General features: G+C 35.1%; 1 long non-coding RNA gene across 4 annotated transcripts; it reads right to left on the reverse strand.

Moving 5' to 3' along the window:
* Nucleotides 1-10,665: 10,665 nt before the first annotated feature.
* LOC145044294 (uncharacterized) lies at nt 10,666-13,066 on the reverse strand. 4 transcript variants are annotated; one of them, XR_013681266.1, is made up of 3 exons: nt 12,193-13,066; nt 11,511-11,595; nt 10,666-11,308 (listed from the first exon to the last, which is right to left on the reverse strand). It is a non-coding gene; the product is annotated as an uncharacterized LOC145044294 (long non-coding RNA). The 4 variants fall into 4 exon arrangements; XR_013681264.1 differs by having other exon boundaries at nt 11,511-11,603; XR_013681265.1 differs by lacking the exon at nt 12,193-13,066 and having other exon boundaries at nt 10,666-11,068; nt 11,214-11,308; nt 11,511-12,166.
* Nucleotides 13,067-26,378: the final 13,312 nt, after the last annotated feature.

The following is a 26,378-nucleotide window of genomic DNA, read 5'->3' on the forward strand; positions in this document are numbered from 1 at the left end:
AAGGTCCTTGTGTTCCCATGTATCAACCTATGGCCAAAAATGATATAGTTGGTCCCTTGAAGCAAAATCTGGAGACCAACTATGACGACAATGACAAGAGGTAGATACATCGATCTTCATGTAAAAGCCAATGTTCTGATAAGAAACTCTCTTCCCTATCATGTGTACCATCTTATGCAAAATTATGACTCATCATAAGAGATGATGGAAATGCTGACTATAGCTAACGAAGGTATTGTGGAAGTCCAGTCCACAACCATTAATAATCTGAATCAGAGAAATGAGCTTTTCTTTGCTCAATAAGGTGAGTCTTTAACCCAAACCATAATAGGTTTAACTATTTGGTTAATGATATGCACATGCTGGGAATCATCAAGCATTCCTCTTAATTGGTTTTAAAGTTTCCTGAATCTCTCAGAAAAAGCTGGAAACATCATGCTGATGTCCTCAAGAATGGTGAAAAGATTAATGAGATGGATCTGAATTCCTTGTTTGGTAACTTATGAAACTATGAAGAGACCAAATCTCTTCGAAAAGAAATCATGAAAGACTCAAGCAAGGAGAGTTATGTTGCCGTCGTATCTCTAAAGGAAGAAATAAAGCACATCAGTGACTCAGATAACTCACATCAGGGTGAAGAGAGTGATGAAAATCTCACCAATGAGCTTGTTGCCTGCTCTGCACTTGTTGTTAAGCGCTACGAAGAAAGTAGAGCAAATAGGGTTAGAAGAGCTCAGTTAAAGGAAAGTAATTCATCAAGGATATTTCACTACATTATACATTTTGTTTGTAGGTTCAAACGATATTGAGTTGGGTTCTACCAGCTTTACTGAATCACAAATATTACATTTATAAATATCTGAATACAACAAGAAAAACAATTTTTTTTTCAACAGAAAAAGAACATCACTTGCACAAAATCTCGATTGTTAACTTGATTAATTAACTTATGTGTTACAATCCGTATTTATTACATTATATGTAATAAAATAATGAATACATCTAATTCCCAAACACAATCGATACAAGAACTATCACCTAAGTCTTACAATAAAAACAATTATAGTTTTCTTATTATGAAAGTAATGCTTTTGATAAATATATCATCCAATACAAATAAACATAAAAAGAAAGAAGATATCGGCCTAAACCACTTATATGTAATAGTTGCAAATGCAATTGAGCAACCTATAACTAAAAGGAATTATCATTATACTCTATTACTATATATTTGTATAACTTACTATTGTAAGTCTAACATATTTAGACCTAATTGTATATTGCATATGATATTTATGTCACTGCAATACACATTGATGCTATGTGACTTATATGCTATCGACGGAGGAGTGAGAGATAAACCTCATTTTGTGATATTTGTAAGTTATTCATGTTTGCAAAATTTTAAATATGTTGACAAGTAAGCTTTGATAATTTTTTAAGGCAACTAGCACTACGAGAATTTCTAAAAAAGAAGCAAGTAAACTCTATATGAAAGGCACATGTAGAGAGCAAAAGACAAACATCCAAAGTCTCATATTATACCTCCGCTAGAAAAGGTATTTGACATCAATAGAACACCCTAAACATGTAATAGTTGTCATCGCTTTTAACCTTACTTTCATCATTTTCGTTATCATTCATAACTGTAGTCGATTGATAGAAGGATATAGAGTAAACATGGCTCATCATTTTATTTAAGATTTCAAGAGACAATGCATTGATTTTATAACCAGTTGGGATTTAGGGTTTGCAAACGGATGTGAAATATTATCAAATTCTGAATATACCTTATTTATGATAACGGTCCTTTTAATATAATGAATCCTACTAGTTTTCCTAAATCTTGGCAAACACTTAAAATACTTAGCCATTTTTGTCTCTTTCTTAAGTTTTTATTCAATTGAAATTAATCATAATTACATAAAATAGGTTTTATTTATCCTAATGATTAATTTCTTGCAATTAATATATACATGTCTTTTTAGATCTATTGCACAATCTCATACGGTTTAAAAATTAAGTAACTAAATTTAGCTAATGTTTATAGAATTAAATTATGTAGTATTTATAGTTGTTGTCAAACCGAACAAAATCATTGGCACCGTATAACATCAATAAGCTATAACATACGAGAAAGATAAATAAAAATAAATTAACTTTTTTATTTTATTTTTTAGGATGTTAAATATTATAAAATGTTTAAAACAATATAAAGTAATAGGAAGAAATTTATAATTTTTATAAATCAAGGAGACGACTTAAGTTCAAATATGTTCTGCCCGTTTGACTCTACATTTTATAATATTTTATAAATATGCATAACATCCTTAAACTATAAGAGGAAAACATTTGATAAATATGCAAAACATCCCTAAACTATAACATAAACATACGAGAAAGATAAGGAAAAAATAAATAAATTTTTTATTTTATTCTTTTAAGATGTTAAATATTAAAGAATGTTTATAATAATAAAACGTAAATATGTCAAAACTAAAGTTGAAATGAATAAAAGAAGATGAGAGTTGAGATGCACTGCAAATTTTGTGTATACCAAGCTAGAGATAATTGATGAAGCAAAGGAATATGATAAGGGTATTGCCAAGCTCTACATGTAAACTTTATTATTATTGTAAAAGTTGATAGTCTTTTGTAAAACCTGTATTCTATAAAGAGTTATTATTTTATTTATGTTAGTGTTGAAAACATCAAACATAAAGAAATTGTTAGGTCTTTAGATTTGATGAGTCAAGCTATTGCAGCGGATAATCTCAAGGGCTAAAATATATATTCCTTATTCTTATAAGGTTGACTTCAAAGATAAGAGTTATCGTATCAGAAGACTCATTTTTAGTAAGGGTTGTGTTTCCATATTTATCCAACTTGCATTTAAGCTAGATTATTAGGTTTTTTGTTATATGTATCAAGACCCCTCTTTGTTAAGGATTATCAATTAAGAGTGTGTTCATAATTAGAGTATGCTTATTGATTATCTCTTAGTATTTTATGAAACTATTCTTATTTAACAAAGTTTAGTTTCAAAGTATTCTCTATTGCTCTTCATAATATTCGTATTTACTTGATTGAATCAATTGTTTAGGACTAACATTATGGATGTTTTGCATATTTTGATGGAGAATAATGCCAATTGTCATAACCAGCCGGTAATATTGTTATAAATAACAATGTCCGTTTGGGTTACACGCAAGTGCAAAACAGAGCATAACTATAAATATATTTATTTTAGGGACTTGTTTTGTTAATTGATTAATAGTTTAATTAATTATTTAAATAACACATGAAATTCGAATAATCTATAATGATTTAAAAAGCCTAGATAATTACAAATATATTTTATAACTATCTTTAGGGTTTCAAATCACCTCTCTATATAAAGAAGGGTCAAAAACTGGTTTTTGGGTGCATGGAATATAGCCTTATACATCCAATGTTCGTAAACCCTAAAAGAGTTGGAGCTCATCACCACATCGTGGTCCACTGTTTGTCACACTGTGGTCGTTGTTTGATTCGTTAATCGAGTCTAGTTCCTGCCGATTCTCGAGTTGGTTTCATATCTGCTGGTGTTTTGTGTCTTGGGTACAATCACAAGAAAAGAACTCTATGTAAAGTCCTCAAGTTCGATCAACTGTCTAGATCTAATAAGTACGAGAAAAACACGAAGGTATGATTCGCTTTATAAGTCCTTTAAGTTGCATAGATTTGTTTAGATCTAGTATTTCGTGTCTATAAATTAGAAAAGTTGTTGCTTCAGTTGTCATGATTTGATCTTTGGCTAAGCTCGAAACCATCATATTTATCAAATAAGGGGAAGTGTCTGAACGTAACTCGTATCCTTGAATTACAAAAATTTCTAATTTTGACACATTCCCCTTTTTATTATTATAAACATTCTTTAATATTTAACATCTTAAAAGAATAAAATAAAAATTTTATTTATTTTTTTCTTGTCTTTCTCGTATGTTAATGTTATAGTTTAGGGATGTTTTGCATATTTATCAAATGTTTCCCTTTTATAGTTTAAGGATGTTCTGCATATTTATAAAATTAACATCCTAAAAAACAAAATAAAAAAGTTAATTTATATTTATTTATCTTTCTCGTATGTTATGGTTTATGGATGTTATACGATGCCAATGATTTTGTGCGGTTTGACAACAACTATAAATACTACACAATCTAATTCTATAAACGCTAGCTAAATTTAATTACTTGATTTTTAAATCGTATAAGATTGTGCAATAGATCTTAAAAAGACATGTATAGATTAATTGCAAGAAATTAATCGTTAGGATAAATAAAACCTATTTTAAATTTCAATTGAATAAAAACTTAAGAAAGAGATAAAAATGGCTAATTATTTTAAGTGTTTGCCAAGATTCACAAAAGCTAGTCAGATTCATTAAATTAAAAGGACCGTTATCATAAATAAGGTATATTCAGAATTTGATAATATTTCACATCCGTTTGCAAAACTCTAAATCCCAACTGGTTATAAAATCAACGCATTGTCTCTTGAAATCTTAAATAAAATGATGAGCCATGTTTACTCTATATCATTCTATCAATCGATTACAGTCGTGACTGATAACGAAAAGGATGAATGTAAGGTTAAAAACGGTGACAACTATTACATGTTTAGGGTGTTCTATTGATGCCAAATACCTTTTCTAGAGGAGGTATAATCTAATACTTTGGATGTTTGTCTTTTGCTCTTTGCATATGCCTTTCATATAGAGCTTACTTGCTTCTTTTTTAGAAATTTCGTAGTGCTAGTTGGCTTTAAAAAATTTATCAAAGCTTCCTTGTCAACATATTTAAAATTTTGCAAAATCAACAACTTATAAATATCACAAAATGAGGCTTATCTCTCACTCCTCCGTCGATAGCATATGAGTCACGTAGCATCAACGTGTATTACAGTGACATAAATACCATATACCATATATTATATACAATTATGTTTAAATATGTTAGACTTGCAATAGTGAGCATACAAACACAAACACTAGTATACAATAATAGAGTATAACGATAATTCCTTTTAGTTATAGGTTGCCCAATTGTATTTGCAACTATTACATATAAGTGGTTTAGGCCGATACCTTATTTCTTTTTATGTTTATTTGTATTGGATGATATATTTATCAAAAGCATTAGTTTCATAATAAGAAAACTATAATTGTTTTTATTGTAAGACTTAGGTGATAGTTCTTGTAATGATTGTGTTTGGGAATTAGATGTATTCATTATTTTATTACATATAATGTAATAAATATGAATTGTAACACATAAGTTAATTAATCAAGTTAACAATCGAGATTTTGTGTAAGTGATGTTCGTTTTCTCTTTAAAAAAATTGTTTTTCTTGCTGAATTCAGATATTTATAAATGCATTATTTGTGATTCAGTAAAGCTGGCAGAACCCAACTCAATATCATTTGACCCTACAGACAAAATGTATAATGTAGTGGAATATCCTTTCTGAAATACTTCCCTTGAAATGAGCTCTTCTAACCCTGTTTGCTCTGCTTTCTTCGTAGCTCTTAACGATAAGTGCAACACTGGCAACAAGCTCATTGGTGAGATCTTCATCACTCTCTTCACCCTGATCTGAGTTATCTGAGTCGCTGATGTGCTTTATTTCTTCCTTTCGAGATACCAAGACAACATAATTCTTCTTGCTTGAGTCTTTCATGATTTCGTTTCGAAGAGCTTTGGTCTATTTGTAGTTTCGTAAGTTACCAAACAAGGAATTCAGATCCATCTAATTAATCTTTTCATCATTTTTAAGGACATCATCATGATGTTCCCAGCTTTTTCCGAGAGAGTCGGGAAACTTTAAAACCAATTTAGAGGAATGCTTGATGATTCCCAGCATGCGCATATCATTAACCAAACAGTTAAACCTATTAAAGGTTTGGGTTAAAAACTCACCTTGTTGACCAAACAAGGAATTCAGATCCATCTCATTAATCTTTTCATCATTCTTAAGGACATCATCATGATGTTCCCAGCTTTTTCCGAGAGAGTCAGGAAACTTTAAAACCAATTTAGAGGAATGCTTGATGATTCCCAGCATGCGCATATCATTAACCAAACAGTTAAACCTATTAAAGGTTTGGGTTAAAAACTCACCTTGTTGAGCAAAGAAAAGTTCATTTCTCCGATTCAAATTATTGATGGTTGTGAATTGGACTTCCAAAGTACTTTCGGAGCCAAATCCAATGTTGAAGTTCATTTCTTATTGTATATGCATGTTGCTCCTGTAAGCTCACATAAGCCACGGTCCACCAAAAATATAGCACATCGGAGCCAGATGCAATGTTGAAGTTCCACCAACTATAGTGACTATCGAGTCCTCTTTCTCCCCAACATTCGCATTAATTAGTAAAATTGATCCCAACAAAGCGAAATTGTGAACACTCCACACTAAAGCTTTGATAAGCTTTAAAAAGTCATATTTCTCACAATTTCACTTTCCTGAGATCAGTTTTACTAAATAATGCAAATGCTGGGGAGAAAATGGACTTGATAGTCAATATAGTTCGGTGGAGCTTTAACATTGCATTTAGCTCCTGTGTGCTCTATTTTCGGTGGGACTTGGCTTATGCTGGCTTTCAACAACAACATACATATATAAGAAGAATTTGGAACTATGCCGGTAGAGTTCTCGAAAAATGGTTGGGGGCCAATTGAGGTTTGTGATATGGATTAGGGTGTGCCTTTCAATAACCAACCGCCTGAATTTATTGTGTTTATTTAGGTTCATCCTTTATGTTCATGTTCATGGTGTAATATTGTTAATTAAAATTTCATAACGAAAAACACCTTAATGTTGTTAAATCATTAAGTCGTGTAGTAAAAAAACACCTTAATTCTCATGACTATTTTTGAGAATCGCATTTCTTTTATCTTTTTTCATTATGCAATTTTATGTTATCCTAAAATAACTAATGTACCCTATGTAGGGTGTAGAACATGTTTATAATTCTTTTATTTTATATAACAAATCCACCACGTGGCAAACTCCCACGACATCATACATTTTGTGTGTGGAGTCAAATAATATTGAGTTGACTCTGTCAGCTTTATTGAATCACAAATATTGCATTTATAAATATTTGAATTCAACGAGAAAAACAATTTTTTTCATCAAAGAAAAAAAGAAAATTACCTACACAAAATCTTGAGTGTTACCTTCATTAATTAAATTGTGTGTTACAATCCACATTTATTCCATTAGATGTAATAAAATAATGAATACATCTAATTCCCAAACACATCCGTTAACAAAATTATCACCGATGTCTTACAATAAAAATAATTACAATTTTCTTATTATGAAAGTCATGATTTTGATAAATATCTCATCCAATACAAATAAACATAAAGATGAAAGAAGTATCAGTGTAGACCACTTATATGTAATAGCTGGAAAAGCAATTTAGCAATCTGAAACTAAATGGAACTTGTGTTATACCCTATTAGTGTATACGAGTCTTTGTGTTATTATTTTTTATAACCTACTTAAGTATAACATGGATAGACCCAATTGTATCTTGTACATGGTATTTGTCACTACAATAGACATTGATGTTACATAGCTCCTATGCTATCGATGAGGAATGAGAGATAAACCTACTTTTGGGATCTCTATAAGTTGTCATGTCTGCAAAATTAGAAATATCTTGGCCTTCGGGGTGGATTACGATAATACACCACCATACCCCATCACATATTATCCAATTATGGAGAAATATTGATTCCATTATGCATTTGAGACACTCCACTTATAACCCTAATTTTGACTACCCGTTCTGGTGGCTACCTCCTTGCGTTGATCTTCTTATTTACGACGGATGACAACAACACATCAAACTCCAACCTCAATCTGTATAGCATCACTAACATCAAGGCATACATGCCACTCATCCTTGATCTCTATAAATCAAACAATGACACTTGGCGGGTCCTATTGAAACACATTTTCAAAGCTTATGGTGTTGTGGGACATCTTGATGGCTCCTACAACTCTACCGCTACCGATGAACTTGAGTGTCCCAAACTTGATTAATTGGTTACCATGTTGATATACAGAAACCACTCTTAATCACTACTAATTATGGTGCTCAAGGATCGATTAGGGACCAATAAGGTATAAAAACCACTTGAAGATCTTTTTTGAGACACAAAAGACACACAAAAAATTGAGATTGAAACAGAAATTTGCTCCATGACTCTTGGCGATCAAACCACTTCTGGTATATATAATAAAATACTGGTAGTTTTGAACATTTTGGCAAACATTGAGTCTCCAATTCCCGAGAAAATGCTTATAAATAATCTCCTAAATGATTTGACTCCGTGTTTTGACAACATTGTCACTATCATACGCCACCAAAATCCCCTTCCATCCTTATTAGGATCTCGATTTATGCTTACATTGGAAGAAAATCGCCTTAATCGGAACCGCCCCATGCATGTCATTCATTCCGACCACTCATCGTCTTATACGGTGCTTCATATTGGGTCTTCATTGCAGCCAGAAGACAAGTCAAACAACCACTCCTCTAACAATCGGAACAAGTCACACCATCATAACCATGGAGACAATCACATGCCATATAATCTTGACAGCCGCCGTCATCAGTAGCCCTTCGTCGTCGTCGGTCACAGCTTGTTGTCGTTGAAGACTTATACATAACCCATGCCATGAAATACCTACGGCTGGCCTATGCCACCGTAGGGTATCACTAGACCTTCTGACCAACAAAACTATTCGTGGAGGCAATGTTCTCAACAATTGTTGGACCTTCTCGGCACCAACCCCTCTTCGGTTTCCATTTTGCCACTTGTTACCCTACAATGTCCCCACTCTTCCATCGGGTTTGACCATTCCTTGGAAATGGTACCCTTCAATCTCCAATGATCAAGCAACCAACCTCATACATGTAATGAATCCCTACATTGTTAATGAAACTCTAGAGACATGAATTGGTGCATAGATACAGGAGCTACTTCTCACTTCGCTTCAAACTTAGGTATTCTCAATTCTCTTAGAAATAAGAGGCATATTAACTTTATACTTCTTGGAAATGGCTCCACCATTCCGGTCATACACACTTAACATACCACCAATTATTCAATACGTTGCCCCTTACATTTACATCATATTCTTGTTAAACCCGGTATCATAAAAAACCTTATCTCTATTCGTAACCTAACCAAATATAATAAAGTTTTCATTGAGTTTGATATGTTTGGCTTTTTTGTGAAGGACTTCCTAAACAAATACACTTGTTAGATCAGATAGGGAGGGTGATAAACCATGCATTCTAGAAGCCTAATACGTGTGTTGTTTTCCTTTCACGTAGTCCAACTTTGTGCCATCAAGAACTTGATCATCCCGACTTCCATGTGATATAAAATTCAGTTTCAAATAAATTTGTTGCATGAAATACACATCTTAGTTCAATTTTTTTGAATCATGTAAAATTGGCAAATATACCATTTATTACTTCTAATTCAGTTGTTTTCAAATTGTTTGACATTATACACTTCGACTATTAGATAATGGATTGATTGATTCTTAAAACACAATTACATAAGAATATATAGAGAATACCTAAAGCCTAATGGATAAACCTTAAATGGCTTGGGCCTAAACCCTAATCACTAACACCCCCCCCCCCCCCCCCGGTTTGATCGGGTGGAGACGAATAGACGATTAAACTAGAAAAACAAACAAAAGAAGAAAACATAAAAATTAGTTGAAGATAGCGACATCGATGGTGGTAGAGCTTTAACAATGGCGGCTAACATCGTCTGCTCATCGGAGAAGAAGCAAAAGCCATAGATGATTTCGTTGTAGAAAAAGAGAAGACTGTCGGCGACGGTGATGATCATGTAACCAACGGCCGAGGAGTCCGGAGAAAGGCAATAGGAAAGAAAAAGGGCTTGAGCTGCGGCGGACGGAGCCAATTCCGGTGAGATCATCAGCTGCAATGTTGATAGAGAAAGAAACGGCTACATATCAGAGGCTGCCTGACAGAGATTGTGCCATGGAGGGTAGCAACAACAACATCAGAAGTGGCTAAATCAGAAAAGAGATCTGAAGAAGTGGTCAGCCGAGGAGGAGGCAGAAGGCTTAAAGACATGGGTCATTTGACGAGGAGGTAGAAGTAGACGAGGCAGTCAAAGAAACCGATGAAAGGGATCTAGTTTGGTGCCGATGGCTGTTTTATTATTTAGGAGGAAAAAAGAAGAAAAGGAAACATATGGAACATGATGAAGGCACCTCCGACGACTATTAGAGAAGGTCGCCGGAGGTGGAAGGCGGTGGTTGTGGGTCGTGGTCAGCAGAGTTTTAATCTAGAACTCTAATACTGTGTTAGATAATGGATTGATTGATCCTCAAAAGACAATAACATAAGAATACTACATTTTATTTTTAGATCACTACTCCCACTTCAATCTAAATTGAATGTTTTTGAAAATTTTTACTTATTTTCATGCTTATGTCAAGACTCAATTCAAACGTGAAATTAAATCCTTTTGATGTGACTATGGGGGCAAATCTGACAGCCATTACTTTCATACTTTCTTTGATAGCAACGATATAATCTTTCGTTTCACTTGCCCTCACATATCTCAACAAAATGAATTGTCTGAATGAATGACCTTTAACATAAACAATATTATCCCCACCTTATTGTTTTAAGCTCACATCCCACCTACCTATTGGGTTAAGGCTTTACCTATGGCCACTATCACCTCAACTTACACCATATCCATCGAACAATATTAAATTCCATACACTAAACGTTTCCTCAAAACACCTAACTATGATCGCCTTCATGTTTTCGGGTGAATTTGTTACACACATCTCTCACTGCCTCATAAATTCTCCAATCGGTCAACCTTGTGTGTGTTTCTTAGCTACCCATCATAATACCATAGATTTGATGTCTTGCTCTCCCCTCATGAATCCCACCATGTCACGTTCTCACGTTTGATGGTCTTCATTTCCTTTTTTGCTCAATGACTCCAAACCAATAACCGTGAGAACTAATAGTCAATAGTTTATGAATTGTGACAATGAAATACACATATAATCGATAATAGGTTGAAGAAAAGTACTTAGCTTATTAGTTTTAATGCACTATTATGTAAACTAGGTAATCACTTACTTTGGATCAGTACATCTTCTTGTAGTCCCCAAGCCACCTTTAAGCTTTAGCACCACAAATTTATCGAAATCTCTTGGTTTGAGTAACATCTACACCTATTAACATAATTATTTCATAAAAGATGCATTAACGCTTGATCAAAAAAACACATTAGTCACTTGATATCAAATGGTTCCAAGTTCTACCAGATGGTAATGTGCATGGAGTAGAACTAATTACCAGTAAAATTTTAAATTATTACTTCCATTGCATGTGATAAAGTTTCAGTATGTACCAAATAGAAAATCAATAAATTACCTTTTGGTATAACTAAGAGGGTATCATAGGGATCAATTATCTTTATCGGTTGGCGTTTGATTCTTACTCCATTTAACATGTTGTGCTACGTCACTCAATTTGCATGAAAAGAAAACAGAACATGGAAAACGAAACATTAGTATCAAACCATGGCCAATTGATCTGTTTCTAACATACTAGTTGTACTTAGAATGATAAACAAATCTATAATTTTTGGATATATTATTCGATGATTGAATACGCAAAATCCACCCATTAACGTATTTGAATGACAAACAAATTCGCATTGTTCGGTTTTCCGGTTTAGACCAATTGTGAAATGTATTTATTTAGTCCAAAACATTTATCTTGATTTACGAAATTTAGAAAAAGTCTATCATTTATTAGCATTCGATACCTTGATCGAACTTATAAATCTAACATACCATCTAAGCCCTTAACAACAATAGGATTGGCCATTTAGACATTTAGTGATTCACATAAAATAAATCAATAAACCTTACTTATTTTGATTGTTTATTCGCCATTAATAAACTATTGGGCCTTATATTTAACAAATGACAAATATCATACTATTTCTTTTCTTGTTTTCATCCTCTAAAACACATACTGCATACATACACATTTAAGTACGTGTGACAATCACAAATATTAAAATGAATTCAAAATTAAGAGTAACTACCTCAATTAATTCTTGTGTTGACTTTATCATTCTTCACCTTTCTTTACACTGTCACTTCTTCTTCTTCTTCGTGAAAGCCACCTAAAACCATCCAGTTCAACCGGGTTTGACCCTTTGAGTTTATCTCACATTCTCTCATCGTTCTAACCATCACCAAAGGCATTAATAACCCTCTTCCTTTCTCTTGCTTCCTTAGATCGATGTATGGTGACACAACACCTCTCTGACAGCAAAAATCGTTGTGAAGAGTTACAACTACCTTCGGCCTCTACATCTTTCTCTCACCTGTGCAGTGCTTCCCTATAAATCTCTTCCTTACTCTTGTTTTCTGTCAACCGGAGAAGACAACCTCATCCCCTTGACGGCTTGCTCTGATCTCGTCTCTCTACTTCTGAGTTGACACCGAAGTTTTGTCCTCGGCGCTTACCGGAAAGGTCATCGGAAAAAAAGAAAAAAAAAACAAGGGACTATGAAAACTCACACATACACCGGCACACTTGGCTTGATTTCAGGAGATAAAAAAATGGGACATGAGCATACAAAGAAACAGGATGCATGATGTATAAAAATGACGAGAAATCACCACTCATCAACACCTCACTCACTCTGCTTCCTCTCTCAATATCGGTTTAAAATGTCGAGAGGGAAGCTATTTGAGGCTAGGGATCGAATTACTTTCAAAAGATTCGAGTTTGTCAGGTGAGGAAGTGAAGCAGCAGGACCTGCGTTTGTAACAGGGAAGAAGACAACCCATTTTCCGAATTTGGCAAAAACGATCACTGCGGTTTGGTCAAAGAACTCCCTCGTTCAATCCTCTCTACAAAATTATGGTTTTTGAAATTACCAACTCAGCCATATGAATGGTGTTACGGAATTTTACTTGTTAATTGCCAAAAAAATAAGAGTAAAGTACAGTTTTTCAATAATGTAGTACAAGCAAACCAAAATCATTTTTTTTAGAAATAGAGGTTTGTTTTTCTCATAGTAAATTGTTATATTTACATTTTATAAATTACAATTTTAGTCCCTTATTACATTTTAAAATTATGTTTTTATCCCTTCATTAATTTTTTTATACTTTTTCTCTTTATTAATACTACTTTTTGTTATTATAATTTCTTACAGAGTTATCATTTGTGGTCACAAATCATATTTTTGCCTTTCTCTTACATACATAATTGTTTGGTCTAGTTTCTTTTTTTTTTTTTTTTTTTTTTTTTTTTTTTTTTTTGTAAATTTCGTAGTTCACTTGCTATAATATAATCCTCGTAGAAATATGTAGTTGACGATTGAAAAATAACATTATGTATACGAATTACAAAGAAGTTCACCGCCGCAGTGCAAGGGGTGACATTCATACATAATTGTTTCCCAAAAACCTTATCCATGTCCAGATATTTTTTCCAACATACTGAGCTTCCGTTGCATTGCACGAATAACCCAAACCCTAGTTATTATTATAATTATCATCCTTTTTATTCTCTCTACAAAATTAGTTTTAGAAATTTCAATCGGCGCCCTGCACTGTGCATATGCCTGACAATCGTGTTGTGTTCGGGTTGGCGTGTCGTGGGTTGGCGGGTCAAAATATGCCAACCCAAACACGACCCATTTAAATATACAGGTCACGGGTTGACGAGTTTGGAACATAAACCCTTATATGACCCACCAACCCATTTATTTATACGGGTTCACAAGTTGGCGGGTTCGTGGGTCAAATTTGGGTCCGTGGGTCCAAATTTTAGATATTTAAGTCTTAAATATCCAAACGAAAATTAAAAACATTCATAGAAACATGTTACAGACTTAGCCTTATAGGTTACGACTTATGACCTTAGACCATCCACCACGAGTAATAATGTCAAAACAATCAAATGGTCTATGAATAAATGGTATATATTATATAATACTTATTGAATATTAATACTTGATACATAAATACGTTTAAAAATATAATAATTTTTTATTAAGAATATAAACGGGTTGGCGGGTCAACCCGTTTATTTTTTGAGAAACCGATATATGACCCGTTTAATAAACGGGTTGGCGGGTTGAAAAACTCAACCCAAACCCATTTATTCTGTGTCGTGTCGCGGGTCATGTCGAGAATTGTCAGCCCTAACTGCGCATCTATCTTCCTCCTCAAATACCATCTTCACCAAGTGTTCTTCACCACTCGTTTATGTTTCTGCTCAGCCCTATCTCATCTCTCGCTTCCCTTCCATTTCCATTTTTTTGAAACATAATCCAAGAAACAGACCCACCATGGAAAACGATGTTGACATATGCTTTCAAGAAGTGATTTTAAGGGTAGACTACCTGTTTACCGAATACTACCTAGATCGATTCAAGAGATGAAGACCGATCTCCACCCGGTGAGTTGCCTGGTGTGCTCGAAACCCACATATACCTCAAGAAGACTAGAACCCACCATCTCCCTTCACTCGATGCAGATCATAACAATTCATGTTCGTTCGTTTGATGCAGAATGTCTGCACCAAAAATCATAAGGTACACTTTATAAACCGATCTAATATCACATTATAATCTCAATTCTCTTCTGATAGATTTCAGTCAGACCATTTATTTGTTGATAATAATATAAGTTTCTCAGGAAGTGTTTTTAGTTATCCAAGTCCTTTTTTTCTGAACACCAAGTGTTCGACTAAATGCCTAAATGAAGGTTTACTTTGTAATTTGTCACTTGTCCATTAAAAACTCTTTTCTATGGTCCTAAGTGAATTGTTACTGATTTTAGATAGTTCTTATATTTTGAGTAATGGTTTTGTTTTCACTTTTTCAAATAGTTGTTTACCTTTCAATTATGTTTGGTTCAGTTATCAATTTATGTTTGTGTAAAGTGCACTAATCTTGTTTGGTTCAATTCTCGCATTATATGGATATATAATTTCAATAGGCCTAATTAAAAGAATGATCATGAAATTAATTTATGTTATTTCATCTCATGAAAATTGAGTAAGTAATTGTGTTGTTGATATGTAACTTACAGTTAAACCATTGAAGGAGCACAAGCAAAGAAAGTATGGGCAATATTCTGCCAGAATGTATACTATGTAGTCTTCCATATTGTATGTATATATTGATGGGGTTGATTTCATATGCCAACACAGTGAATTAATTATGTTTGATTTCATATACCAACATAGTAAAGGCTTAATATCATATGTCAATATAGATTGGTGAAAGCTACTCATCTTGTTCTAGAAAATTGTTTAAAAAGGTAAGTAATCTGTTTGTGTATTATTTTGGTTCAATTTATGATTCTGATTCCAATTTCTATTCTCCCTTGTTATTGTGTATTTGGAATCTAAAATTATATTAGCAATAAATACGATACTTTTGAATGTATTCTAGGTATTCTGTCTGAATATATTCTCCCAAAATAAAATCTATGTATTCTGCCAAAATATATTCTATGTATTCTACCAGAATATATAAAGTGATAGTTAATTGCAAGCAACATGTTTTTAACCATTATTAGGTTTTGTTGTGTTTGTGATAGGAATGGCTGGAAGAATGTGTTGAAGACCTAATAGGAATACCTTGAAGAGTGAATAAAGTTTGATCATACTCACATTTTAATAATGTTGTTATTTATTAAGAATTTTATTCATTTGTGTTACTATTCTTTTAGAATATGTATAATTATATTAAAATGTATAAGACTTTTAGTCTGTAAGAATATGTATGAATTTGTATTTAAGTTTGGATGTATAAGGATATATTAGAATGTTGTTATTTTTCAACCTTGGATTCAAGAACTTTGTTATTCTTCAATAATATTCTAATATAATAAAATTCTAAAAGAACATCATTCTAACTAAAAAAATATTCTGACAGAATAAAATCGGTTATGTTTACAAATTATGTTAGAAGTAAAATTGAATTAATTAAAAAAATCATATTTTTTAAATTAGGAGAATTAATTATCCATAAATATCTGAAAATTTCCTTTTATAATTGTAGTTAATTATCCAAAATACCCTTTTGCTAAAATTTGTATGATTATATGATACATGTTATCTCATTGTAATATCATACACTCTCAAATCATGTCCATTGATGAATTCCATCCGTTGGTCCAGATTTGTGTATTCTGGCACACAATAATTAGTAATACAAAATAACTTAACCCTATATATATATATACACACACACACACACATATATATATATATATATATATATATATATAGAGAGAGAGAGAGAGAGAGAGAGAGGGAGAGAGAAAGAGAGAGAGAGAGAGAGAGAGAGAGAGAGAGCTAGGTTCAAATGTGAATTCACATCTATTGTGCGGACATGTGAACTATGTTATTCTATGAGAATGACAAAGAAAATATATTGTTTGATAATATGAATATGTTCAGTCTTATATAACAATTGTCATTATCACACATATGAATACGTTCAATCGTACATAACTATTATCATTATCACACATTCTCATTAATTAAATCGTCTATAAGGTTATTAAAAACTTTTTTATTATTATTCTCATTCTGTCATAATGTTGTCAGAATATTTAGTGAGTCTTATTCTGTAAGAATATATGAGTGAAAAACGGGTGTAAGAACAAAAATGAATAAGAATTAGTCAGAATGCATAAAAATGACGATATTTGTGTGAGGTTGAACGTATTCACATTACTAAACAACTTATTATCTTAGTAATTATCATAGAATAGCACTACAATAAAAATCACGATATTTGTGTGAGGTTGAACGTATTCGCATTACTAAAAAACTTATTATCTTAGTAATTATCATAGAATAGCACTATCCACACATCTGTATAATATATATATATATATATATATATATATATATATATATATATATATATATATATATATGAAATCTAAAAAATTAGCCTTTAATTATATAAGTGTTCATTAATATTTATTGACCCTATTTAGAAATCATTATACAGAAACGAACATTACAACAATAATAGATGTTAAATGTTAATTTGGAGTTCATTTTGTAATTAATTGCTACTTCTGATTTCGAGAGGAGCATTGGTTGGGAAATCCTTTAAACATATGTGTGTGTGATGACTCCACCATAGTCTTTCATGTAAGTGTTATGACTCCATCATAGTCTTTCATGTAAACGTTATGCCACACCATAGTCTTTTATACAAAAGGTCACAAAGACAATCTACCATGTCGTGACACCTAGTGTCTTACATAGTATGTTGAGAAAACTCACTTGATAATGAAATCACAATCATGCTATCATGATTCCTCGAATCAACTAATACAGAACAAATAAAACCAAATAGAGGTCCAACCTCATTCTATAGCTCAAAACCTACATGTTTGACCAAAAGTTAAATCGGTCAAAATCAAAGTAAACAACCAATGACCCTACATGTTGCGTCGACCCACTTTTTTGTTTTGTTTTAATTCTTACTTATCAATTTCAATATCCTACTTTTAGATGAATTAAATAAGTATTAAAATATCAATTTGACCTTTTTATTTCTAAACTTTTGTATTTATCCTCGTAATATATATAATCTAATTTTTTTTAATAACTTTCATCCGTTAATTTATAAAAGGGTAAATTACACAGATGGTTCTTGTGGTTTAGGTTAATATGTGTGTTGGTCCTTAATAACATTTTTTTTAACTCGGATCGTCATTACTTTATATGTTTGTTGCACGCTTGGTCCATGTCATATCTAAATTGACTACATTCCCCTCACCATTTTTTTTTATAATTTTAATTCTTTAAATAATTATTTAAAACATAAATAAAACCATTGGGTACCACCATCAACCCCAACCCCATGCTTCCACCTCCACCCCTACTTGTTTGAAACGACAGTTCTTCTCTTTCATATCATCTACACACCTATACCCTCCTAAATTTCTGACGAATTCTCTTGTCCCCAGAAAGAGACCGACTTCCGACGATGTAACACCCGTGTTTCAAGGCTAAGCATTGATGTGATGATGTAATAGTATAGATCAATCATTGTAACCCATTTTAAAGTAATATAGATGAATTACTTGAATATTACGTGAATTATGTGTTTCTGTGTGCTTATTACTTGTTTATAATAATATAATAAATAAAAAATAAAATGTTAGATAAACCCGACATATATGAAGAAAGTTGTAGTGGTCGTGAAAAGGATTCCGAACATATAAAGAGCACCGAAATCCGAGTTATAACGAAGAAGTTATGGTTTGTCGAAGTTTCACGACAAAACCGGCACGATACTGCGTGACGTAAATAGTGAATTTACGATAGATGACTTTTTGGCCTTGGTGATCTACACGAAAGTCATAGTGTTCTTTAATTAAAGAGCGTGCATAAATAGAACGCCCAAATCTGACTTCGTATGAAGAAATTATGATTTTTCTAATTTTCGGATCAACAGTGCACAACCCGAAGTTCGAATTGTAGATCAAACGATTTTTAGCCGACGCAACCTAAATGAGAATCGAAGATCTCGTCAATAGGAGTTCAACGGTAAAAATTCAGACGAAAACAAAGTCCATATGTAGAAGTTATGAGTTTTACACGAACGTTAAACATTGTAATCTTCTCATACTATTAAATTTAAAATCGGTCGAGAATTAGCTGACGAAGTCTAAACGAAAGTCGTAGAGTATGGTCCCGCCTACGCGTGGATATAAAGACCATTGAAAATGGAACTCATACATGAAAGATATGAATTTTTGAAGTTGTAGTGGGAAATCACAAAGGCTGTGCGAAGGGGTACGCTCAATGTACCTTCGGACGCTAAGCGTTCGCACTATGCCCCGCGTACGAAGGAGGTACGCCCCGTGTATTGAGTTTTTCCTCGGTCCACAATGAGCCACGTCGCCCCACCGAATTCTCGCCACGTGTGTACGGATCAAGCATTACGCCCAACATAGGTCCAAGGTACGTCCGACGTACCGAGGCCTCGCAGCCTATAAAAGGAGGACGAGGGTTGCCATATTTTTTCACCAATTTACCACTGCTTTCTCTCTCTCTCTCTACTTTCTCTCACTACCTCCCTAACCCCCTACTAAGCCTAGGTAAACCTCCTAGCACTAGAAGAATGCCCCGGAGAGCCCGAAGACTCCGATAAAAAGAGTTTTTCGGTCTGAAACTCTGCCCGCACAGAGCCCGGTTTTCAAGCAAACTTCCCGGTGTTGTCAAAGAAGGTTATTTTTAGAAGCGATGTGCTGTCCAAATCACTCTGTATCAGGTGAGTGTATAGTCACTTTCATCTTACACATAGATATGAAGTATTTTATGTAAAATATGTACTTTGTGTATATATATGTTATCTGTTTACCTGAGATATTTGTTGGATGAAAGATCTATACTTCTTTCTTTTAGATCTACACTTCCTCATCGAAGATCTAAACTTTTTCTTCATATCTAAACTATGTACTTTGAGATCTATGTTGGATGAAAGATCAGAACTTCTTTCTTTCAGATCTGAAACTTTTTTTTTTTACAGATCTACACTTCCTCATCTCAGATCTAAACTTTTGTTCATATCTAGACTTTATACTTTGAGATCTATGTTGGATGAAAGATCTGAACCTCTTTCCTTCAGATTTGAATTTTTTCCTCAGATCTAGACTGTATATGTATTTTATGCCTTGAAAGTTATGTTGCATAAAAGATGTAAGCTTTGATTTACAGATCTGGACCATGTATGTATTTTATATCTACAAATGTGTTGGGTAGAATATGGGTAGATGAAATAGTTGGTGTGTGGTGAAATTAAATGATGAGAGGCCTCAATGTTGACGTTGTTCCAGTCATTTAGCGGAGTATGGATGACGACCACAGACTTTTCTAGGAAGTCCAGTGGAACGCTACCAGGCTCGCAACCTGTAGGTGTTTGTGAACGAAGTGTTCACCGGTGTACTCCATCCCCCCCATGGTTGCCTTACGGACATTTATGGCTGAGGAATCCCCTTAGCGGTAGTGTCCATCCCGATGAAATTCCTTAGGATAGGTCCCTTATGATAGATGCTTTAGGGACGTTAGGTGAGGATAACGGGAACGGGTAAATCGGGTTAAGGATTGTTGAAAATAGTAAACTTATTTATCGTGGGTTGAAAACCCTATATGCTCACCAGGCTCTCCAGCCTGACCCACTTAGTTTCTTGTATTACAGGTAGTGGCAAAAGCATAGTTGGATGACTTGACGAGAGATTATAGATTTGAGGCCAGATTATGTTTTGTGGCCTAAGATGTTTATTTCTTTTTTTGGTTTATGATTATAGTCTGTATCGATGATTTACATCCCGAGTTTTTGTAATGTAATGAAAATACATTTCTTTAAGAAATGTTTTGATAAATTTATATCATATTTTGTTTTGGGAACAAATTCTGCAAAACTTTTTTTAGAAGTTACTCTGATTTTTATTAAAAAGCGTAAACGAAATCGGTTTTTTCTGGCCGTAAAAATGGGGATGTCACAGTTGGTATCAGAGCGTTAGTTTAAGCGAACTAGGAAATTTGTAGGATTTATAGACTTAAACTTAGAATGATAAGAAATGATCGTGAGATGAGTGTCTTCCATATTTTAGACACGAGTACTAGTTTATTTTAGGAAAGATGCCTAAAATGCTTTTATGTGCTATATGCTTTATGCATTCATTATGTGCTATTATTTGTTCAAATCTATGGTCTGTTGCCGATCGGATCTGGAAACCTTATGTGTTTAGGATTCTAAGCGTTTGAGTACGATATTAGAACTAGCATGTAACGTTTTAGAGTGATAAGGGGAATTTAAACGTCTATCGTAAAGAAAGATCTAAATTCACCTAATTTGGTGTATAGATCGAAATGGCAAGAACCCGAAGTGGAGCTGGAAATGCAAATGAAAACAAGAATCAATAGCTTCGTCCCGAAGTGATTGAGCAGGTGCCAATAGTCGAAGTTGCACCTGAACCAGTCACAATGGCTGGAGTTCAAGCCATGATTCGGGCTATGATGGCTGAACATAGGGAAGAAATGAGACAATTGTTGCAGAATAACAGAAATGAACCTCTGATGCCTGTTGAACAACCAAAACTGGATGATAGAGAGTTCGAAGAAGGGAATAACAACCGCACTATCAGTCAAACCGAACCCCTAGTGGTGAGATGGAATGACCCGGAGAGGGAAATTGACCGAGATGGACGTATGTATAACAACTTCTTGCGTGCCAAACCACCAAGTCTTTCTGGAAACCCAAAGCATGTGGAGATTATAGAATGGATCTCCGAAATGGAGATGACATTTGAAAGCTGCAACTGTAGTGATAATCAGAAAACCGTCTTTGCAGTTCGACAACTGAAGACCGAAGTCTTGAGTTGGTGGAAATTGCTGGTGAATATGATGCCACGAGGGAAGCTTTGAAGATGTCTTGGGAAGCGTTCTTGGAGCAGTTGAAGATGCAGTACTGCTCGGAGATAGATCTGATCGATCTAAACAATGGGTTCCAAAACTTGAAGAAAGGGAAAATGAGCATTGATGACTATGCTACTGCGTTTACCGAGAAGATGAAGCTATTTCCATACCTGGTGCCGACTAAGCTCGCTAAGATAGAAAATTTTGCTTACGGATTGTCGTCATACTTTGATCCAACAGTCAAAATGGCAAGCACATTGAAGGTAGCCGTTAGAGCAGCCAAGAATGTTGATACCCAGTTAAAGGAAAGGGGTCTAGAGAGAACTGAGGTGGGTGAGAAGAGGAAGTTCGAGGTCCAACAAGAAAAGTAAATGCTCGAAGTCTGGTTCGAGAGGAAGAAGAGGTGAAGCGAAATGGTGTGAAAAGTGCAAAAAGAAACATCATGGGAAATGTGACGGGGAGGTCACTTATTTTAAATGTGGGAAGCCTGGGCACTATGCCAACGAGTGTACATTCAACAAGAAAGTTTGTTATGGTTGTAACGAGGAAGGCCACCTTTTGAGGGACTGCCCAAAGAAGAAGGAGGCAGCAAGGCCTAATGTCCCACCGAAGCCAAAAGCCAGAGCTTTCCAAATGACACTCGAAGCCGCAAAGGAAGCAGCGGGCGTCACTTTAGGTACCTTTCTTGTAAATGGATTGCCTGCCAATATATTGTTTGATTCTGGAGAAAATTACTCCTTTATATCACATAAATTTGGTGGAAGACTAGGATTTCCTATAGAAAAACTTGATGATGCTCTATTTATAGAAGTTTCCAGTGGAAAATTCATACCTGGTATTGATTGTATTAGGAATATCGTCATTGACTTAAATGGAAACGAATTCAATAAGGAGCTTTTACCTATTGAGCTTAATGGTTTTGACATCGTACTGGGAATGGATTGGCTTAACGCCAACGATGTTGAGATTCTGTGCAAGAAGAAGATAGTAAGAGTGAACCCGCCTGGGAAAGAGTCATTTGTGGTCTACAGGGACAAACGTAGAGTGAATTCTGGAATCATCTCCCTGATGAAAGCCAAAAAATGTTTGTCCAAAGGATGCACATCATACTTGGCATTTCTGATCGATGCTAAGAAAGAGAAGAAGGAGATGCAAAATATACCATTCATGTGTGACTACCTGGAAGTCTTTCATGAAGATCTTCCTGGATTGCCTTCTGATAGACAAGTGGAGTTCCGAATAGAATTGTTACCAGGAACAACACCAATAGCAAAAGCACCATAACGATTAGCACCGACGGAGATGAAGGAGCTTATGACGCAACTTCAGGAGTTATTGGACAACGATTTCATTAGACCTAGTTCATCACCTTGGGGAGCTCCAGTTTTATTTGTGAAGAAGAAAGATAGAAGCATGAGGATGTGCATAGATTACAGAGAGCTGAACAAGGCAACAGTGAAGAACAAATACCCATTCTTGAGGATTGATGACCTTTTCGATCAGCTGCAAGGTTCGAGTTATTTCTCCAAGATCGATCTTAGGTTAGGGTATCATCAGTTGAAGGTGCGATAACAAGATATTGAGAAAACCGCGTTCAGAACAAGATATGGACACTATGAGTTCTTGGTTATGTCGTTTGGACTGACCAATGCTCTAGCGACATTCATGGATTTGATGAACAGGGTTTGTAAGCCATTCCTTGATAAATTCGTGATAGTGTTCATAAATGACATTCTGGTTTACTCAAAAAGCGAGTAGGATCATGGCAAGCATCTACGAGAGGTGCTAGAAGTTTTGACGAAGGAGAAGCTGTACGCAAAGGTCTCCAAATGTGATTTTTGGATTCGAGAAGTCCAATTCTTGGGTCATGTGGTTAACTAAGAAGGCATCATGGTTGACCCAGCCAACATTGAATCTGCAATGAAATGGGAGCGACCGAAAAGCCCCACAGAGATCCGAAGCTTTTTGGGATTAGCCGGATATTACCGAAGGTTTATCCAAGACTTTTCTTCATTAGCTGCACCGTTGAAAGCTTTGACCCATAAAGGAGCTACTCATACATTGAGTGAGAAGCACGAAGAAGCATTCGAGAAGCTAAAGAAGAAATTATGTGAAACACCGATTCTTTCTCTACCCGATGGAGTTGAAGACTTCGCAGTGTATAACGATGCGTCGGGAGCGGAGTTTGGATGTGCTCTAACTCAAAGAGAAAAGGTGATAGCATATGCATCTCGACAATTGAAAGAGCATGAAAAGAACTACACCACTCATGATCTGGAGTTGGCAGCGATAGTATTTGTTGGATATAGTGTCTAAGTCCATAACTTTATTTGGTATGTACTTGATCCGACTCGGCATGGTCCATTTGGGTTGCATGGCATTGCAATACTTGGATAGACTAAATGAGAGAATATGGCACTTGTGATTATTAATATATTATAAGTTCTAATATATTAATAATAGTATTATTTAATTAGTATTTGATCAAGTATTAATCTAGTATTAATTTGGTGATCAAAGTGAGACTAATTAAATATATAGGGTTGATTATGACAATCATCAAATCTTTTATGGTGGATTAATGATCCATGGTTTATGGGTTATGGATGTAACCATTTGGAGCTCCATGGATAGTCCATGGGAGTTACAAACCCATGGGTCATGAGAAATGAAGAGTCGTGACAATTAAGAGTATTCATGTGAAAAACCCTAATTGTGACACCACTATAAAAGGGATCCTTTGGCTAGTGAAATCGGACCTAGTAAGGTTACTAGAGAGGGCATAACCGATTTTAAGTGCTAGAAGTATTCTCTCAAGTTATTCCAAGTTTTGTGGTGTTGTGTGAAGCATTTGAGGCACAACATTTGGGGTGCTAGGATCACAAAGTCTTGAAGGAATCCAAGCTACAACAAGGTATGTATTTCTACTAGTTTTTATGTTTCATATATTCCCCATGCCATGCTAGTTAGGAAATTGAAACGACCCAAAAATACGACCCAAAAATTTTCGTTTTTCAATATAATCAAAACCATAATATGAGTATCATAACATAACAACATACGCGATGTATCCTAAATCATAATAAAATACTGTGCGGAAAACTGTATCATACTACATCAAATCCAAAACAACTAAAACCATCCCCAGGATAAAAGCTAAGTTGTGGTGTGTGCGATGCTATCACCCCGAGCTCTTCCCTTTGCTTGCGGAAGTACCTGAAACCAAAACTGAAACTGTAAGCACGAAGCTTAGTGAGCTCCCCCAAAATACCACATACCATACAATGACATATAAACACATATTGGGCCTCGCCCACTGCATCGGGCCGAAGCCCAGAAACTGCATCGGACCGAAGTCCGGAACTGACTGGGACCTTGTCCCCTGCATCGGACCAAAGTCCGGAACTAACTGCATCGGACCGAAGTCCGGAACTAACTGGGACCTTGTCCCCTGCATCGGACCGAAGTCCGGAACTAACTGCATCGGAACGAAGTCCGGAACTAACTGGGACCTTGTCCCCTGCATCGGACCGAAGTCTGGAACTAACTGACTGAACATAGCATAACATATCAACTAGCATGAACACATATACTGCATACTACATCGGGCCGTAGCCCGGAACACATAACACATAACACATAAAACATCGCGCATAAATCCTGTCTGAGCCACGAAGGCATCAAACATACTAGCTACTACATCAGACCGAAGTCCGGAAACTACTGCTAACTGGATGGGCCGGCATCGTGGCCTTAGACCCGTCCCTACTGGAAGGAAACTCACCTCGTAAGCTGGCTGATGAGTGTGTGGCTCGGGAAGCTAACGGCTGCTGCTCCTGAATCTCCTCGGCTACAAGTCCATAAACACACTCAATCAAATACTAAACATTGCGCTTAGGGTAAAATGACTCTTTTACCCTTGGTCAAAGTCAACTCCCTTTTTGGGCTGACTCGCCGAGTTGGGCCGCCCAACTCGCCGAGTCCTACTCTCACTTCTCAGTTCTACACGCTGCTACTCGTCGAGTGTGGCATCGACTCGACGAGTACCCTCTTGATCCAAGAACTCAGACAATCTTCATCCGACTCGCCGAGCCGGATGAACAAACTCGACGAGTTGTTCTTGATCTTAAGAAGATTGCCTTGGACTCGCCGAGTTGTATGAACAACTCGCCGAGTCCCTCCATCACTGAGTCTACCCTCAACTCGTTGAGTCCACTCTCTAACTCACTGGATCCACTCGACACTGATAAAAATGAAGGACTCGGGAACTCGCGACCCAACTCGCCGAGTCGTTCTTCCCGACTCGTCGAGTTGCCGCCATGCAACTGATTTTTACTCGATTTTGTTTGAATCCAACACATACAATTGATAGATCTGAGTCCAATAAGCTGATTTACCACGTAAAGTTTCCAACTTTACGTGTACAACCTCATGAATAAGGGAAATAAGGCTAAAAGATGCATAAAATGGGTAGATCTATGGTTAATATGCAAAGTAACTCCAAAAAGACAGTAGATCTGGGCTCTACAGCACCCAATCATTCAGATCTAAAGATATCTCGACTTATTAAGGCATTCATGCAAACATAAGGCTTGGAACAAGCATCAACTAGCTCTTAGGAGAGCTCTAATGGAGGTTTAAAGCATATAACAAGAGGGGAAATCCGAAAATACCTCAAATAACTCAGATTTGCCCTTGGATCTTTGCACTGCAACTCTTCTCCTTGCTTCTTTCTTCTTCTCCTTCTTCACACCTTCAGAAAATGGCACAAAAACACTTATAAGCTCTCAAGGGAGGATTAGGGTTCTT

This window comes from Lactuca saligna, chromosome 4 (genome assembly GCF_052625555.1).
Source record: "Lactuca saligna cultivar CGN05327 chromosome 4, ASM5262555v1, whole genome shotgun sequence".
NCBI lineage: Eukaryota > Viridiplantae > Streptophyta > Magnoliopsida > Asterales > Asteraceae > Lactuca > Lactuca saligna.